Genomic DNA, 20023 nt, shown 5'->3' with positions numbered 1-20023 from the left:
AGTCTAGGCAAGGAAAGGCACTGATTCGTAGGATGGTGTTCTTCACAGACGAAACACACTTCTAGGGAGTGCATTGGACATTCGTTCCTAGGATGCTTTCTAGTGCACCTAGGACAAAATATGTCCAAAGCCCTCCCGACTTCCTCTTGCTTCCTTTGGATCCGAAGGGTATCCAATTGCATGGAAAGAAACTGCATCATATCACTCTTGAAATCTTCCAGCATATTTTCACATTCACCTTTTCCAACATAAACGGATGAGTTGGAAGAAAAGGTACTACTCCCAACATTTCTATTTTCAGCCATTTGCTCCAGAGGAATGTTTTCTTCTTCTTCTTCCCTTCAGGTTCTTCAAATATGTCTTGTTGTCCACCTAAGGGTTCTTTAATCACAACCATCGAAGAAGAGAGAAGGTTTATGTGAAGTAGGTGGGGTGTTGTGCAATCATTTTTCTGAATTATCTCTACTCCTACAAGGCATGAAAGGAAATATTTTTGGTTTATTTTTGTATTTTTCTTCTTGTACCTACAAAACTAAAATAGATTGAACTGCAACGAGCTATCTTGCTGAAATGAAAATGAGGAATTGAAATGAAAGAAGGAAAGGACTAATCTATTTTGCCCAAATGAAATTGCAGGAATGAAATGCTAATCTACGCTTCCAGAATTGAAATTGTGGAATTGAAATGCTAATCTATGCTTGCAGAATTGAAATTGCAGAATTTAAATGAAATGAACTACTTAGTAGAAGGTTGTAGTGGAAAATAGAAGAAGAGAAGCAATCGCCAATACTCTGATGCTTCCCCGGCAACGGCGCCAAAGAGATGGTGGGCTCCAGTATTGCAGTAATAATGTTGCAACTCCTGGGACTCCATTCTTTACTTTTATCAACCCGGTAGTTCATAACAAACTCGGAAGCGACGGTGCTGTGTGCACAAGTACTAGCTCCTACCGCGGCTGTCACTTGATCAGCTGGCACAAGTCCGCTAGGAGCTTAAGACAACTTCTATGAGCTCTTAGAAGAAGCTTTTTAACTGATGGATGAAAGCTAACTCAAAGGGGGCTAATCTACTTGCAAAAAGAAACTGAAAGCGGAAAAGAAATGCAAACCCTAGCAAACCCTAGTTTTACTGACTAACCCTACTCGTGCAAGAAAAATGATGAAAGCTACAGAAAGGAATGCCATTGACTCTTATAAAGGTAAAATTCATGTGACTAAGCTACTTCTGAAGTGAAATCTGAAAAGAAACATCTTTTTGTATTTTTGAGTAAGTTGGAAAAATTATTGTGCATGTGCTTTAACTGTTTTTTACTATGCAGAGGTGGATTGGCGAAAGGAAATGCTTGTAGGAGGTCAGGAAGGTTAGAAGAAGGCCTAAGGAGTCCCTAGCACCCTTCTAGAGAGTTTCATAGTGATCAGATCTCAGAAAACTACTTTGATGAGCTTCTACAGGAAGTCTGCAGGGGTTCTACAGGATGTTCTGAAATTTCTACATGATGTTCTGTAATTTCTATAGGATGTTCCGAAAGGGATTTTTAAAGGGTTGATGGAGGAAGAAAGGTGAATAAGAGGGTATGGAGGTGAGATAAGGGTGTGAGGAGGTCCAAGACTTGGTGGATGGAGCTGAGGAGTGATGAGGGTGGTTGGATTTGTTCAAGGAGTGGTAGAGCAATGTTGTACAAAAATATGGAAATTAGGGCAAAGGGAGAAAACGTAGCAAATGAGAGGCAAGAATCTCAGTTAGAGGATGAAGTAGGTTGCATGGACGGGGTAAGGGTAGGAGAGGAGGTTTCATAGGCACTCTGCATGTGATTTTTCAAAACTAACCAACAAAGACTAAGAAAACCAAAGATCTAGCTGCTTTAACCTAATCTGACCTAAATAACAGCAAAGAAAATGAACAAAAGTTTATTTGCAACGAAATCATGTGAAATAGCTATGCAAACTAAGAAATAATGAACTTTAGCATGTAACCACAACTAGTATCAACTTCTGCAAATGACAATCTAACACTAATAATTGCATGATGAAGCAAAGACAGTGTTTTTGGTGGCAGCAAGGACACTTTGGTCCCAGCTCATGGTCCCACTAAGGGAGACGTGAGATCAAAGGTGCTTGATAGCCTTTTTTTGAAGATCTTCTCTGTTATTAACCTATCAAATCAATCTAAACATGAAAATCCTTTAACCATCAAAATCAACCTAAGTAACAAAAAAAGATTTTAATTTAAATAGCAGATTTTATTCCAAGAATGCAACAATGACACATAAAAGTAGACAAAGGAGGTACTCGACACTTGGGTTGCGCCCAAACCCAAGAGATATAGCCTCCTAAGAGAGGTTAGAGCTGGTGCAAAGCTGGATTCATCTTTATTGATCAAAAGAATAGTTACATCCCAAAAACTGTCCACAAGGAAAAACTCGAAAATGTGCTAAAATGCAGAGCTAACCTACTGCCTAAAAAATGACTAAAAAAATGACTAAAACCAAACTGCCAACCCAAATGAGGCCCTAAGCCCTCTTATTTATACAAATTGATGACCCCAACAACCCTCCTAAACTTTGGGAACTCGGCTGCCAAAACTTGTAGTTAATAGCAACTTTATTAGCCCTTGTTTGGTTGCCCTTGTGATAATTGATGTGGTGGCCCTTGAACTCCAAGCTGATGGTGGAAAATTCAAGGTGAGGACTCATAAATGAAGGGGACACCTTCCTACAAATCCTCTCCATGAATTTGGCAGCCAAGTGCTCATTTAAACCTTTGATTTTGTCTCCAAATTGACCAAAAAGACCTCATAAAGCACACATTAGACCTGTTGGCATAATGACTAACCCAATTTACTCTATTAGCATAAATGTAATAAAAAACATGCAATAAACTAATGAGAATGGTGGATTAAGTCGAATTAGGAGGCTGAGTGAGCCCATATAATTATCCATTTTTGGGGCTCATCATAAATATAAAAGGATTTAGTCCATGGACATGGCCTTACATGACATCATAACGATTATAAAGGGAATCCTTTAATTCTAAGTAATATAAGGGTGTTTGTACTAGGTATTTTTTATTAGGGATGAATCATAATATCTTGATTACTTGATTATTAGAAAGTAAAGGAAAAAGGGTTATATGACCTAAGAAAACACCATAGGCATCATGTGCCAAAAGGAGGGTCTGAACCACTATAAATGTCAGATAGAGGGGATATTTTTCTACAAATTGGGATACATACATAATTAGTTTGTCATATTCATTAGGTATTGGTCTCAATGACTTAATTGTGGTCATATTGGAACCATTACAATGTTTCCCACACTAAATGGTTCTCATGACATTGTACATGGTCTAAGGATAAAAGTATTGCTTTAGGTACTAAAATTATATTATTTTAGGATTCATGAACTATTCATAGGGTCTAAAACCATCAAAGAAGACTTCTAAATGGAATCTTCAATCCATAACTATAATATGAATTTCATTAAAATATTAATCACATTAGGGATTAGTATTAGTGCCTTTATGATGGTCCAAGGACAACTAAAAGCATCTACAAGATATATCAGGGATTACAATCATATGTTCCACAATGGTCCCATATATGGATATTATTCTATCATTACATGGGATGACAATGTTGTTAGTGTCCAAACCATTCAAATGTATGAATGAGCTATTTTTAGGAGCACTTTATCTTGGCATAATAATTAGATATATTAAGAGATTAAGAATTTAGTTTCTAAATGGAAAATCCTAATATCTTATCGTATTTTAATCCTTTAATCATTATGTTACCTTCATCCATCAATAAAAAATTACATGGTTATCCTTGGACTTTGGCTAGAGTCCTAATATGCATCCCTAGCATGCTAACCTTTTAATGACACCCATATTATAGTTGTGGGATAAATACTACATTTACAAGGCTTGTGTTTAGTTTATTGAGAACATTCTAGCATGGAAAACCTTATAGTGGTTCCTATATGATCATGGACAAGGAATGGAGAACCAAGCTTGTGGAAAAATTCTATAATGGGATATTTATCCCACATAGAAACTAAATATCCCCTCCAAATTATTTGTAAAATACTATGGATATTCCATTGGAATAGTTTGTAATAAAATTACTAAAATATTTCTTATTTATTTCTCTTTAGATATTATATTCTCTAGATAGATGAATATCTTCTTAATTAATTAAATTAGTTGAAAAGTGGAAAATAGAAAGTGGAAATAAATGCATACACCATCCACAATAGAGAAAAATATTTTTTCAAGGGAAACCTTAGGGAAGAACACTCAGCTAGAAAGTGATTCTTCTCTACTTTATTTCCTCTAGAATGGAAAGTGTGAAACTACAAATAAAGAGGCACTCTTTATGGATTTATTTGACGCCTTTGGCCTATACAGTTACAATAAAATCTTAAACCCCTTATTTTTATCTCTAACTCCACACTCCTAGATTCTCATTTGAGCTATGGAACAAATAAAAATCACATAAAATTGAACCCCTACTCCCCCTAGTGGCCTTCGATAACACATCTTGATAGAAAACTAGAAGTAAAGTTTGATTCCCTTAACTATCCCATATATTTATGGGTTTAAACTTCTTATAGTATTCTTCAAAGACCACATACAAATAACCCCATATGAATCAATAATGGGGCTAATGTGGCATCCAATCATACCATGGTGGTTAACGTGGTAGGTAAAACTACATGAGAACCATTGGAATGCAAACTCTAATTGTTATGATTCTTACATCAATGGAAAATCAATTGATTATAGAACATTTATCTAAGGTTTGATGTTGGAGTATGAAAGTTTTAACCACAAAAAAAATCACTTAATTCCTCGAAATGACGTCAAAATTTTAATACTTTAACACTTCAAAATAGGACCCATTGATAAAATTGACCTTGCAAAATAACTCTTCTAATTTTTTCACTTTTAAATAAACAATATAGATAAAATATAATATAAGGAGACAATCCATATCTAATACCTTCCTTACTTGCAGATTTTGGGTATCCAAAATCTTTACTAAATGTGGTGATGGAAAATTTCTTCAACCTTCTCCATGGAGTACCATTTCACTTTTCCTAGAAATTATTCTTTCAACCAAATCTACAAAAGTTTTCACTACAAACTCTACTTGACATTGGTGCTAAGTCCTACTCTACTAGGTCCTCCATGGATGGTAAGACCTACCACTCCTCCTGAACCAACATCAAAGGATCATATAGTTTAATATTTGCTACATTCACTACTAAGTAAATATGCATATATGGGGGTAGATAGAGTCTATCAGCATTATCTCCCACATTTTCTAATATATTTGAATGAACTTAGTGCAGAGCCTTAATTTCTTATGAGGATCGTATAGTATTTCCTTATTCAAGTGTTTCCATATTTTGTCTCTTACTGTAAATGACTTCTCTGTTTTGAGTTGATCGTGCTCAACCTCATATTTTTCTCTGAATTTTTTAGCTTATCTTGTACATGAAAATGTATCTTCCTAATGTTGTAGTGTCTACAACCACCCTCCCTACCGACCATTCTCAGCAACATGTCTTGCATTTTCAAGCGCATCAACTTCAGTTGTTTCATATAGTCTTGTCAGCCTGTGCATGCAAGTTTGTTCCACCTCCTTCACGGTTGTTTTTTGCACTTATTGTCAGTTTCCAGTTGAGCAACTCACTCTAGGAATTGTGTAATTTTGGAGGGGAACCAACCTTCCCTCCAAAAATTGCACAAAACTAGCTGGACACCCAGCTGGGCTCTAGAATTGTGTAATTCTTCCTAACAACCTTCCTCTCAAAAATTGTGCAATTCATCCCAGGACAGTTGTTGATCCTGGAAATTGCACAATTCTGGCCAACAATCACCTTGTTCTCCTAGAAATTGCAAAATACCTGTGGGACTACCATCTCAGTAGGTAGTAGAAATTAATCAAATCAGTCAGGCAACCAGTTGGGCTCAAAAATTGTGCAATGCAGTGAGACAGGCATCCTTGAGAAATTTATGCAATCTGAGAGAGGACAACTACTCAGCATAGAAATTGCACAATCCTGGGATATAATCACCTATTCCTCCAAGATATTTTGCAATCCCCCTAGGACAACCAACTCTTCTTAGCTAAGAAACCACGTAGATTTTCATCGCAGGCTCGCAAATTGATGCATGTGCTTTCAGGTTGAACGGTTAGCTCCGTGACCGAGCAAACCTGATTTGCATGCATGGGTTTCTTTTCCTAATGCAACATGCAAATGTATCCCTTGATTCAGGTATTTACTTTTAGCAGCTGGAGGTTACATGCAAGGATCATTTCAGAAACCTCCCACCAAGTGTATCTTTTCCTAAATTTGTGGCACGCGCATCACAACCTCAATTTTATCAAAACCCATTTTCTAGATGTCGCAGATGTCATTCCTTACATTGATCTTATAGTTCTTAAATTCCACATTGCATCTAGGAGTCATCAGCACATTCAGCTCAACTATTTCAGGGTAAGCCCTCTTTTCATGTCTTACGCTGTGTTTTTGTCACTTTTTGTTTTTCACTTTGTCTGGTTATTGTCTGGTCAATTTTAGTGAGCACTTGCTCTCATTTTGATGTATGTTAGTTTGTAGACATACCATTTGATTTTTGGTTCACATCTCACTATTGTTGCATGCATGACAGTGTTTTTACACCAATGGTCGTCGTTGTAATGACTTGCTTCACGCATATATATGTTTTCCCATTTTTTGAATCTTGCACTTACTATTTACATGCATAATCATTCACTCTTATTTTCACTCATCTCATCATGCATTCAGACTTCTCATGCTTTCAGTCACGCGTCGGCCAGTCTAGACTACCTTGGCCTAGACCGTACCTTACCTGGATAGCACTACGCGTTTCTGGAAGTGAATGCTTTTCCTTCCCTCCAAGAATTGCGCAAGTATGGCTAAGCACTGTCCTCCAGGATTGCATTAAGCAATTATTAGAGGCAGTGTCATCGTGGCCCTAGAAACTCTGAAATGTAGTTTGCTGGTTGCATATCGTTGCTGACTGAAATTGCGCATTGTGTAGTTTCAGTCCTCAGTAGGCCAGGTTCGACCATGCATTGTGTAGTTCTAGTAGTCAATCAGCCTCATAAGAACCTAGACTGTCCCTCACACAGTTTTGGCAATCAGTCTCCCGATCTGCCGGTGGAAATTGTGCAACCTTCACAATAAATCACACGGGTATACTGCAAGTTAGTCCTCTGGTTTGTTTTTGTTTTCGACTAATATACTTCTTACCATGATTGTCTCTATGTCTCCAGGAATCACAGGTGTTCTTTTGTATTTCAGCAGCACAAGTACAATAGCCTTCAGAAGAGTAGAGTCAAAGGACACCGTTGAGAGCACAATGTGGGTTACAGTCAAGCAAGTGTCTATTGGCTTGCCTACCTATGAATGCATCAAGTTGTTCCTAGATAATGACATCAAGATAATATGGCAGCAACATCACAATGAGCAACACCATTAGTAGTAGCACACTCGCACTCGGCAAATACAAAAGGAAGGTTCTTGACCACAAAAAGGTGGAGCAAAGCTCCGAGTTCAAAGAAAATCCGCTCATGACAAATGAAAATTTGGAGACTGAGGCTATGAGGTGATGATGCAACAAGATGATCACGCGAGGGCAGAGAAAGGAACAAAGAAGGAGTTGCAGCTGATGAAGCGGTAACATGGAAAAATAGGAGTTGTAGAGAGGAAAGAAGAGTTGCAGTAGGAATAGGTACAGCAACGGATTCAACACACATAGACTGATGAAACTGCACTCGTACAAGATATAGATCCATCCTAGCAACTCGCACTAGTAGTGAAGGTGAGCAGTGTTGTTGATCACATGCAAGCGAATTCAACACCATGTATGTCATTATCCGCACGCATGCGATCCCACCCATTTGGCACACTCACCAAGATGAATACAAGAACTATGTCCTACTAGGGGTGATGTTATGAAACCAGCTCACGAAAAGATAGAAAAGATGGATCAACGCCTTAGAATTCTGCCTCTTCAAGGGGGCAACCTCCTTTACATTACATAAATGAAAAATTCTTGGATGATTCAAATGCCAAAACCTCCTTTCTTTAAATAGGAGTCTAAGGTGTCACAATATAACCAAGCCGACCTAACAATAATAATATAAGGGCACAAAAATAACAATAGAGGGATTCCATGGGGCACAGTAATAACAAGGGGACAATAGGGGCACAACAATATTAATAAGGGATAAAACTACAATATTAATGGGGCATCACTAGTATTATAGGGACCTAACATGCCCCTCTCCTTCAAAAAAGTGTTTTCCTCAACTTCTCATCCTCCCATGTGGATTATTTAGCAAATAAGTTCTTCCACTTGATGAGATACTTTGAAATGTATCCATTTCATAGTTGTCGAGTTCTTGTTTCTATGACTCCTTCCGGTTCCAATATAATTTTTCCTTCCTCATCAAGTTCTAGCAATATTGTTTGAACTAGGAGCTTGTCACCTATAACCTTCTTTACACATGAAACATGGAAAACTGGGTGCAGTCGAGAAGCTGTAGGAAGCTCTAATTTGTATGCCATAGTACCAATCTTTTGCAACACCTTGTACGGACCATAATATTTTGGTGACAATTTGTTATCCTTCTTAGCTTACTTGAGGGACATTTGTTTATATGGTTGTAGCCGTAGGAATACCCATCACCTACATCAAAAAGTCTTTCACTGTGATATTGATTTGCCTATTGTTTCATTCTATTCTGTGCCAACACAAGGTTATCCTTTAAGAGTTGGAGAACTTGTTGTTAATGCTCAATGTGATGTTCCTCTACTTGAACCTTAGAATTTTCTCTTAAATATGATGTGATGAATGGTGGCTGATATCCATAAACTTGCATAAATGGGGTCACTTTTGTTGCAGTATGGAAGGAAGTGTTATGCCGCCATTCAGCGAGAGGCAACCATTTAACCCATTGTGTTTGTTTATCAGATACAAAGCAACGAAGATATCCTTCCAAACTTTTTTTTACTATCTCTGTTTGCCCATCAGATTGAGGATGATAAGATGAGCTATGAGCTGGCTGGGTACCAACACAAGAAAAATTCCTGTAAAAATGGGATCTTTGTCACTTACAATAATTTTTGGGTTTCCATGCAGCTTTTGAATTGTTTCGATAAATAATGTAGAAACTATACTAGCTCTAAATGGATGTGATAATGCACAAAAGTGTGCATACTTGGTAAGTCTATCAACTACCACCATGATGACATTCTTTCCCTCAGACTTGGGTAAACCTATGATAAAATCCATTGAAACCTCCTCCCAACATTAGCTTGGAATGGATAAAGGTTGTAATAGACCTGGTGTCTTAATTGTTTTAGCTTTATTTTGTTGGCATACCAAACATTCTACCACAAAATTTTGAATATCTGATTTAAGGCCATCCCAAAAAAATTCCTTCTTAACCCTATGGTAATTTTCTAAAAAGCCTGAGTTCCCTCCTAAGGGAGAAGCATGCAATTCTAGAATAATCTTTTGTTTTATTTGGGAATTCTTACAAAGGTATAAGTGATCTTTGTACCATAACGAATCATTTTTCCAGCTAATTGTATTAGATGTACTAGAATCTTCTTGTAACTTTCGAATAAGTTCCCACACTTCTTCATCATTCCTCCATTCCTACCTTGCTTCATTTATTCAATATGGTTGGATAATAGAAATGGCACACAACAATGCTTCCACATCCTCATCCTTTCTTGAGAGTGCATCTACCACAACATTTTGCTTCCCTTTTTTGTATATGATTTCAAAATCATAACCCAACATCTTTGTGACAAATTTTTTTTGTTCTTCAGAGGATAGTCTTTGTTCTAAAAAGTATTTAAGTCTATCATGATCTATTTTTACCTTGAAGTGTCTTCCCATTAGGTAGGGTTGCCATTTCTTAAGTGCATGTAGTATTGCCAACATTTCCTTCTCATAAATAGATTTGTGTAAATACTTTCCCTTCATTGGACAACTTTCGAAAGAAATGGGTCTTTCATCTTGCATTGAAACAACACCAATTCCATTTCCAGAAGCATCACATTCCACAATAAAGGTTTTTGTGAAGTTTGGTGTAGATAAGACCGGTGCTTGATACATTTCCTCTTTAAGATCTTCGAAGGCCTTTGTTGCTTCTGGAGTCCATGAAAATGCATTTTCTTCAACAATGTTGTTAGAGGTGCCGCTATTTTCCCATAATTCTTAACAAACTTTCGATAATACCCTGTCAACCCAAGAAATCCTTGCAAATGCTTTATGGATGTGGGGATTTCCCATTCCTTAATGGCTTTAATTCTTCTAGGGTCTACCTTAACTCCTTCATGAGATACAATATGAACAAAATATTCCACCTCTTGTACTCCAAAGAAACATTTGGATATTTTTGCATATAATTATTTCTCCTCCAATAGTTGTAGGACCCTATCAATGTGTTCAACATGATCCTTCCAAGACATTCTATAGATTAGTATATCATCAAAAAATACTAACACAAATTCTCTAAGGAAGGGTTTGAAAATGGAATTCATCAAACCTTGAAATGTAGAAGATGCATTGGTAAGGCCAAAAGGCATGACCAAAAACACATAGTCACCCCCATGAGTTCTAAATGTTGTTTTCAAAATGTCTTGAGTCTTCATTCTGATTTGATGATATCCTGAATGTAGATCTAACTTGGTGAAGTAAATTGACCCATGCAATTCATCCAATAATTCATCAATGACAAGAATGGGAAAATTATCTTTATTAGTGAGCTTGTTGAGCTCCCTATAATCTGGACACGTGGGCCATGATCCATCCTTCTTGTGCACCAATACTACTGGAGCTGAGAAAGAACTTTGGCTAGGTTGAATTATACTAGCCTCAAGCATTTTTGCAACCATATGTTCAATTTCACTCTTTTGGGCATAGGGATGTCTGTAAAGCCTTTTTTTTGGAGGAACACTTCTTGGAATCAAGTGAATAGCATGATCATGATCATAAATAGGTGGGAGACCTTTGGGAGTCTCAAATACCTTGGAATTATTGTCCAAGACATTTTGGAGATTTGGAGCAATAGATGAAATTGATGTGGAAACATTTAGTGAACATAATTATGCAATTACACCTCATTTTTCCTTTTTTAGAAGCTTTGTCATACCGTTAGAGCTTATTATCTTTCTCGATTTCCCTGCAATACCCCTTAATTCAACTTCCTTTCCTTCTACATAAAATTTCATGAAAAGTTCTTGAAAGTTAAAATCTATTGTACCCAATGATTGTAGCCACTAGACTCTTAGTACAACATCAGCACCTCCCGTTGGAATCGAAAGCATTGGGCTTTTCAATACATATTCTCCTGTGGATAGATTGATATTATGGCACTTTCCAGAGCAATTTATCACTCCTCCATTTGAAACCATCACTTGACACTCTGGTGCTAGATATAGGAAGCAATTCAATTCTTTTGCTATCTTACAATGACTAAAATTGTGGGTACTTCCTGAATCATTGGACACTATTTCCTTTTTCTTCTTGATTTGTCATTCTATCTTGATGGTTTGGGGAGTGGTAATTCTAGCCAATGCATTACAGGATATGGTCGGATTCATCTCTTCTTTATCTAGGCTTTCATCCTAGAGTATATCCTATTCTTTTGACCTTTCGTGCTCCTTTTATTCTTCCTCTTCACAATCTATGTAGAATAATTTCTTCTTAGCACACTTATGACCTTTAGTGTATTTGCTATCACAAATGTAACAAAGCTCTTTTTCTCTTTTTTCTTCCAATTGTTGTGGTGTCAACCTTATAAGTTGTGGAAGGCTAGGGGCAAGAACACTTCCACCTTTATAGTTGTGAGTGGTATGCTTCCTGGTTGCCATAATTTTGCCTTCCATTTTCCCTGCTAAACTGAATTCCTTCTCTAATGAATCAAGTTCCCAAAGGCAAACAGCATGTTGGATATTATCATTTAAAGTCCCTATGAACACATCAATCCTATGCTCCTCTGGAATATTTTTTACCCTTATGTTCAATTTTTGGAACTCCTCAATGTGCTCCATTATTAAACACTTTTGTTTGAGACTTATTAATTGGATAAAAAAATGGCTGCCTTTTGTACCCTTATAATGTGTTGTCAATTCTTCCGTAAAAATTTCCCAAGTGATAATTTGTTTACGAGATAAAAGCCATTGATACCATACAAACTAATTTGGTTCCAGATATAAAGTTTCAATACGTACCTTTTGTGTGTTTTTCACATTATTGAGATCGAAAAATTGCTCCATCTGTAATATCCATGTTGCGGGATCCTTGCCATCAAACTTCCTCATATCAATTTTTGGAATATTGTGGGTCTTCGATCCAACACTAGAGTCTATGGAATCATGATTAACATTTCTTTTTTTTCATCATGAGCATCCTTTACTACCCTTTCACCATTAGTGACCATTTCTTGTAGCAAATTATTCATATTTATCTTCAATTCTTCCATCTTATCATCCATGCCATCTATTTTAGCATCAATGCCATTCATCTTAGCTTCCATGCCATCCATCTTTGCTTCTAAGCCTTTCTTTAAACAATCCATATTAGCTTCTACACCTTTCTTTAAACCATCCATCTTAGCTTCTACATCTTTCTTTAAACCATCCATCTTAGACTCTGTTACTTTTTGTGCAAGTGACACTTGTTGCACTTGGTCTCGTAATTTTGATATATCATGTTGCATTCCTTCCTCTTCTTCATGAGTCATGCTAGAGCTTTTAGGTTTCTTACTAGGGTTTTGCATTTTCTTTCCTCGGGGCATCAATTATCGATAATAATGCTTTACTATGCCCTTTGAATTCCTTCAAACTAAGCTTTCAAACCAAGCTTATGCAAAAATTTAAAAAAAACTACACACCTTTTTCAGTTTATAGGAGCTTGATATTGAATCTGATGTATCTTTTTAATTTCGGACAATCTAGTTCTAAAATTGCGATCTATAGTAGCCCTCTCTGTCCTCTTTCCAATGCCACCAGTCTGATCCAAATTGGATTCTCCAAGGAAGTGCTATGCACAATCTCCCAAGATGACCTGATTATAGACCTTTCTAGAAGGGCGAAATTGTATGAAGTGTTGTGTGTCACTGTTTCGACCTTTGGCTCTAAAAAATATATACAAGAAACCACAATCCATGCTCTTTTTGTACCTTCTTACAAAATTTCAATCTGATGCTCAAAGAGAATGTTATGACGATTTTCCCTAGGTCACCTATTTGGAATGTAATTCAGGAGTCTACAAAAAGACAAACTTCCTTAGATCATATCTCCGCAAATATAGTGCAAAAAGCTCTGAAATTTGGACTCAGGGTTCAATGTGATTTCATCTCTATGGGTTTTTTCTTCACTTTTGAAATGTCACAGAAGAAAATTTACAGCGAAAATGCCACGATGACCTCTTTGGAGCAGTGAAACACTAGAATCCTAAGCTCTGATACCAAATGTTATTAAACCAACTCACAAAAAGATAGAAATGATAGGTCAACGCCTTATAATTCAGCCTCTTCGATGGGGCAATCTCCTTTACATTACATAAATGAAAAATTCTTCGATGATTCAAATGACAAAACCTCCTTTCTATATATAGGAGTCTAAGGGGTCACAATATAACCAAGCCAACCTAACAATAATAATATAAGGGCACAAAAATAAAAATAGAGGGATTCTATGGGGCACAATAATAACAATATGGGGATAATACAGGCACAACAATATTAATAAGGGATACAACTATAATATTAATGGGGGAATCACTAGTATTATAGGGACCTAACAGGTGAACATGCACTTTGACAGTTGATATGCATGACCACTAGCACACACTTGCATATCAGCATGGACACTATGCATCAGTGTGTTGTTCGTCCGACTGCACCCAAGATGACTATGCACATGATATCAGATCAGTTGGATATAGGAATTGTATCAGTGCATCAAGATGTAATGCTGGCAACAATTTTATTTCAACAGGATGCCACCATTGAGCATGCAGACACCACCACAGACCACCAAGCTTGGCATCATTAGACCACAGTTGACCACCATGAGGATGTTGAAGAGTTTTTCATCCCACATATGTCTGAGTCTTAGTAACATCTTTCATCGCTTTCTCAACCCTATGTCATCCCACATGGGTACATGTTCATTATAATGTAACATCAAGTAAAGTGAAAGTCCAACAATCGATACTTTCAGGTAACAATCATGTAGGACGTGAAGATTCATGAGGGTAGGTGGAGAGTCACAAAGGGGAATGTCAAGGGTCACCCCACCCTTTGCTATAAATAGAACCTCATAACTCATTGTAGATGCCTTTGGTCAGCCAAGCTTCCAATAGGAGTATCTTAGAGAAAGTTTGGACAATATTGTAATGAGCCTTAGTTTCTCCACTATGAAAAGCTAGTATATCTCTTTGGAGGAGAAGGCTGCAGTGATTGTAACATTCCGCTATCGGAATTAGTGGTTGGTCATCATTGTATTGTATGATTGGAACTTACACTTCTTAATATAACAAAGACAACATGTTTCATGCATATGTCGTATTGTATTCTAGTTATCTTGTTTACTCTAAATGATATATGTATTTGTTTCCTTATGCATGTATGTGTAGCTTTTTTGTGTATACGTATGTATGAATCTTACTGAAACGTGTTGTTGTTTTAACCATCCCTTTGGATTGCTAGCTTAATCACCTTCCAGTTTCTGATTCATATTAGCTCATGTGTTCCCTTCTTAACTCCATGCTTTCACAAGTTTCCAAGGGGTGCACTTACCTCAACTTTTGTGTGTTAAAAATTCTCATGCACCTTCCTTGACTTACGGCATATGTCACACCCTTGTTACAAACAAGGACATCTTACTTTCCTCTATTTGAAACAGTAGTTAAGGTGATACTGTATGACCCACACCAAACAGTCTGAGGTCTATTTGGGACTTCTTGCCATGGAGATCCCCTAACATGTTGGCAGGTCTAGCACCATCAAAATTTTGGTGCTAGAAGGAGGGTCAAATGACAAGCTGAGTCCTCACATTTTTTTTGAATCTCTGCATATCTATCATGACTAGCTATAGAGTTTCTCTTTGGGAGTGTATGTCTTATGGAAATGACTTCTAAATCTTGGAATATCTCTCGGATAACTTCTCACATAAAACATATGATGGTAGAGGCCATGTAGCCTTGCTTAGGCATGTGGTCGGTGTTGTAGACTCATGTGAAGGACCTAGAATATTTAAAGAACACATGACTTGCGCATTGTTCATCTACACAATTCGAGGGCACCCATTGAACTCGTGTGCCACGCTACCTGAAAAATCAATTCATTTTCTTGCTCATCTAGTCGCAGAGATAGATCGTGCTTAAAATCACTTTTACCATAAAGCACTCGATAAAGAAATTAGGAAATTAGGAAAAGCACTCGATGAATCCATTTAACATTTTCACACACGCTTTTGTAATCTTGCATACCTATTTCTTGAAGATGAAATTGATTGGGAATTTATCTATGGAATATTTGAGTATCCTCTTTACATATACAAAAAATTGCAATTCTTGAATAATTCAAATCCCACTCAACATACCTCAGTGATGGATTTGCACAATCATAGGTAGGAATAGCTTCTATCACAAGTGACAGTCGACCTTCGCCTCATCAAACAGCTCCACCACCACGGAGTGATGTGCGAGAATATGCATACACATCTGTTGAATTCTCACATCCTCCCACTTCACTTGCTTTTGATATATGCACAAATTTGGATTGCAAGACTGTTGGTTGTCACATGCATTCATTCCCTCAACCTCTGTCCCGACATTTTGTTGATCCTCTAGATTTTACTTTCTCGTGTTCGTCCATTCCAGACTCCTCGCCTACTGTTAACAAGGATAAAGTTGTCAACGAAGTTGGTGTTATGCAGCTAACCTGTGGCATCATTCATGATGAGTGTGTGCGGGAATCTAAAGAGGAACATGTGGTGAATGATGACTCCCTTCCATTCACGACTCACCCACTTTCCAATGTTGATTTCCCCTGTGAAAGCCCATTTCAAGAGGTTTCTACTTCTAATCGTTCATAGGACATGTCAGATGTCAGAATGTCACTACATTCTGAGGAGGACACATCTTCCTTTCAAAATCCATACAATATGTCATCTATCATTCCTAAAAAAAACAGAGTCTAAACATCCTTGCTTCTCATCTACCCCTCTGCCTAATTCATCAAATCATGAGGATGTTGACAAACGTCCTGAAAATCCATACAATATGTCATCTATCATTTCTGAAAAAAAAACAGAGTCTAGGCATCCTTGCTTCTCATCCACCCCTCTGCCTGATTCATCAAATCATGAGGATGTTGACAAACATCCTGAATTTTCTAATCTTGGTTGTCGTGATCTCTCTACTTCTTCATATTATCACGATTTTGAATTAACCATTGTTAATATTTATAAGGCATTGGTCTATGATGATCTATCTATCGATGAAGACAAAACCACACATACTGTCAAGGCACATTATCCTGAGTTGATGGTTATGTTAGGTCCTTATTGTCCTGAGGCTGGTTTCACTTCTAATCAGGAAACTGTTGAAACATGCAAGGCTCCTCATCACTGTCTACTTCACATTCAAGATCAATTTAAGACTCATATTTCACTTCCTCCACTTGAACTACACGATCCCATCGCTCATACATTGGAGGAATCTTACACAACAAGCACACTTGCAGAAAGTAAGTGGTCTACCTTTCTCATGTTTACTTGCATGTCATAGTCACGAGAATGAATACAATAAACATCTGCACACAGTGTAGAGCCGCACCATGGCAAGTCCACAGAGTGCATGTCATGTGCTTTCACACATTTTTGTTCTTTGGACGCTTGTAAGATTTGAGTGTGTCCATGTTCATCGTTATATCTTTCATGCTTACTGGTTTTCTCAAATGTAATGTTTGCAAACCATGCCTTCACCAACATGGGTTGACTAACGTGTCAGTGGTTGCATTGGAAGTATCACTTCACGTCAGATGACCCATGCACTATTAGCTTAGGAGTATGAGTAGTGTTTGTTTTTGAGTTGTCTTCTTGGACACATGTTTGCTTCTTTCTTTGTGTGTTTTCTTGATTGCTTGTTTGTTAGCTTACTCACTTTTCATACACATTTTCTTTTTCTTTTTTATTTTTTTTCTTGTTTATGTCCATAGTTTAGTTTTGCATGGACCGTGTACGACTCTTGAAGCAAGTTGTGTGAAGTAAAAGAGGACTTGTGAAATTATCAATACTTGGTTATCTATTGTCCTACCTCTATATGAAGAACTTGTTGTCTTCCATCCATGATAAATCAATGGAAAATATGTAATGTTTGAAGTGAACCTTGGTGAAAACATAATGCTTGTGCGCTAACTAGTATCACCTACTCTAGTCAGTTGTTTTTGGGTAAATCCTTGTTAGCTCAGTCAAGTAGAGTAAGGTGAGGGGGAAAACCTTAACAAGCACTTCAGAGGTATATACAAACTACTTCTATGAAGGAACAACCTCTTATGCTCGTAATAAGTCAGGATCCCTCTTCTGCCTCTAAAATGAATAAGTGTTATGCACAGTTATGGAAACAAAAAATGAAAAAAATGAAAAGTAAAAAATTTCAAAAATGAAAATGATAAGGCGAAAGAAGAGAAAGGATTCCTGCATAGAGAGGTGATGCAAGTAACTTTGTCGGGGTACTTATGAGGCTCACTGGCACCAAATTGATGCTAATGTTCCTGCGTGACTCTACCGAGGTACTGTCTAGGCCTACTGGCAGCGGAGCAACACCAGACGTGAAAACTTAAACTATGACGACCATAAGGCTTGTGCACCAATATACCCATCATTCGTAATCGAAACAATTATGTTGGATTGGCTTGGAATCTAAGTCGACCAACTAAGAGCATGGTAGATGCTACATCTTACAATCAAGGAAGTGAGGAAACCAAAATGAATAGAGAACTGAACAATACTTCTGGAGGTGTTAGTCTTGCTTTTCACGAACAAGGTCCATTTATAGATTTGGAGTTCTACCAATGTGTCACCAAGTGTTGTAGCGGCTACAACTGCCCTCCAAAATTTTTCCATAGCTTCATTTTGGAGCCTCCCTACTGACCATCCTCTGTAGCATGTCTTGCACTCTCCAAAACATCAGCTTCAACTATTTCATAGAGTCTTGTGAGCCTGTGCATGCAAGTTTGTTCCAAGTCTGTCACATGCTACATTCCGCACTTAATGTCAGTTGCTGGTTGAGTAGCTTCCTCTGGGAATTATTCAATTGTGGAGGGGAACCAACCTTCCCTCCAGAAATTGTGTAAACCCAGCTGGACACCCAACTGGGCTCCAGAATTGTGCAATTCTTCCTAAGAGTCTTCCTCTCAAAAATTGTGCAATTAATCCCAAGACAGTTTCTCGGCCCAGAAATTGTGCAATTCTAGGCATGAGTCACCTATTGCTCCCAGAAATTGCTTAATCCCTCTAGGACAACTAGCTCAGCAGCTAGGAAAAATTGAGCAAATAAGTCAGGCAGCCTCTTGGGCTCATAAATTACACAATGCATTCAAATAGGCTTCCTTGAGAAAATTGCGCAGTCTGACACAGGACAGTTGCTCAACCCAAAAATTGTACAATCCTGGGAGATAGTTACCTATTCCTCCCAAAAATTCTGTAATCCCACTAGGACAACGATCTCTGTTCAGCCTAGAAACTATACGGATTTTCATCTAAGGCTCGCAGACCGATGCATGTGCCTTCTGGATGACCAGTTACCTCTATGACTGAGCAAAGATAATTTGCATTCATGGATTTCTTTTCCCAAGCTAGCATGAAAGGTATCCCTTGATTCTATGATCTATTCTTAGCAGCTAGAGGTTACATGCAAGGATCATTTCAAAAACCTCTCGCCTAGTGTCACTTTTCCTAGATTTGTGGCATATGCATCACAGACTTGAATTTATCAAAACGCGTTTTCCAAACATTACAAAGCTCATTCCTCACAACGATCTTGTATCTCTTACATCCCACATCACATCTAGGAGTTGCTGGTGCATTCAACTAAATTGTTTCAGGGTAAGCCCACTTTTCATGTCTTGTGTTGTGTTTCAGTTGTTTTTTTCGTTTCACTTTGTGTGAGTATTGTCTACTTGATTTTAGTGAGTTCTTGTTGTTGTTTTCATGTATGTTAGGTTGTAGAAGCATCATTTCAGTTTTCATTCACATCTCACTATTGTTACATGCGTGACATTCTTTTTGCACCGATAGTCATCGTTGGGGCGACTCACTTCACACACATGCATGCTTTCCCATTTTCTAAATCCTACACTTAATGTTTGCATGCATAATCATTGGATCTTGTTTGAACTTATATCATCCTGCATTCAGATTTCTCATGTTTTCGGTCATCAATTTGCTAGTCTGGGCTACCTTGGCCCAAACCGTGCCTTGCCTGGCTAGCACTACACAATTCTAGAAGCGAAGGCTCTACCTTGCCTCCAAAAATTGTGCAAGTCTGGCCCAACAATAACTTCCAGGATTCCATTGTGCATTATTAGAGGGAGTGTCCTAATGTCCCAAAAACTACACAATGTAGTTTGCAGGTTGCATGTCACTCCTAACTGAAATTGTGCATTGCACAATTTTAGTCATTAGCAGGCTAGGATGGACTATGCATTGCATATTTCTAATAATCGGTCAGCCTCTTGTGTTATAGACATTTTTGGGCACTAAAACCCCAAGCATGAAATTTCCATAAACCAAGGGCTCCTAAGTCCCTAAAAGTGTTGTTCTAACCCCTAAAGGAACAAGGTCAACTGATTATAGCTTCTCCCAGAAGTTCTCCATGAAAAACTGCTCAAAACTGGTCAAGACAGGATCATTTCAGCTGCTCCATAGGCAAAGTGCGTTGCATCTCACCTAAGTACA

Source organism: Pinus tabuliformis, chromosome 4_2 (assembly GCF_031772625.1).
Source record: "Pinus tabuliformis cultivar Carrire ecotype Pingquan chromosome 4_2, CPIR1, whole genome shotgun sequence".
NCBI lineage: Eukaryota > Viridiplantae > Streptophyta > Pinopsida > Pinales > Pinaceae > Pinus > Pinus tabuliformis.
This window is presented reverse-complemented; position numbering follows the sequence as displayed.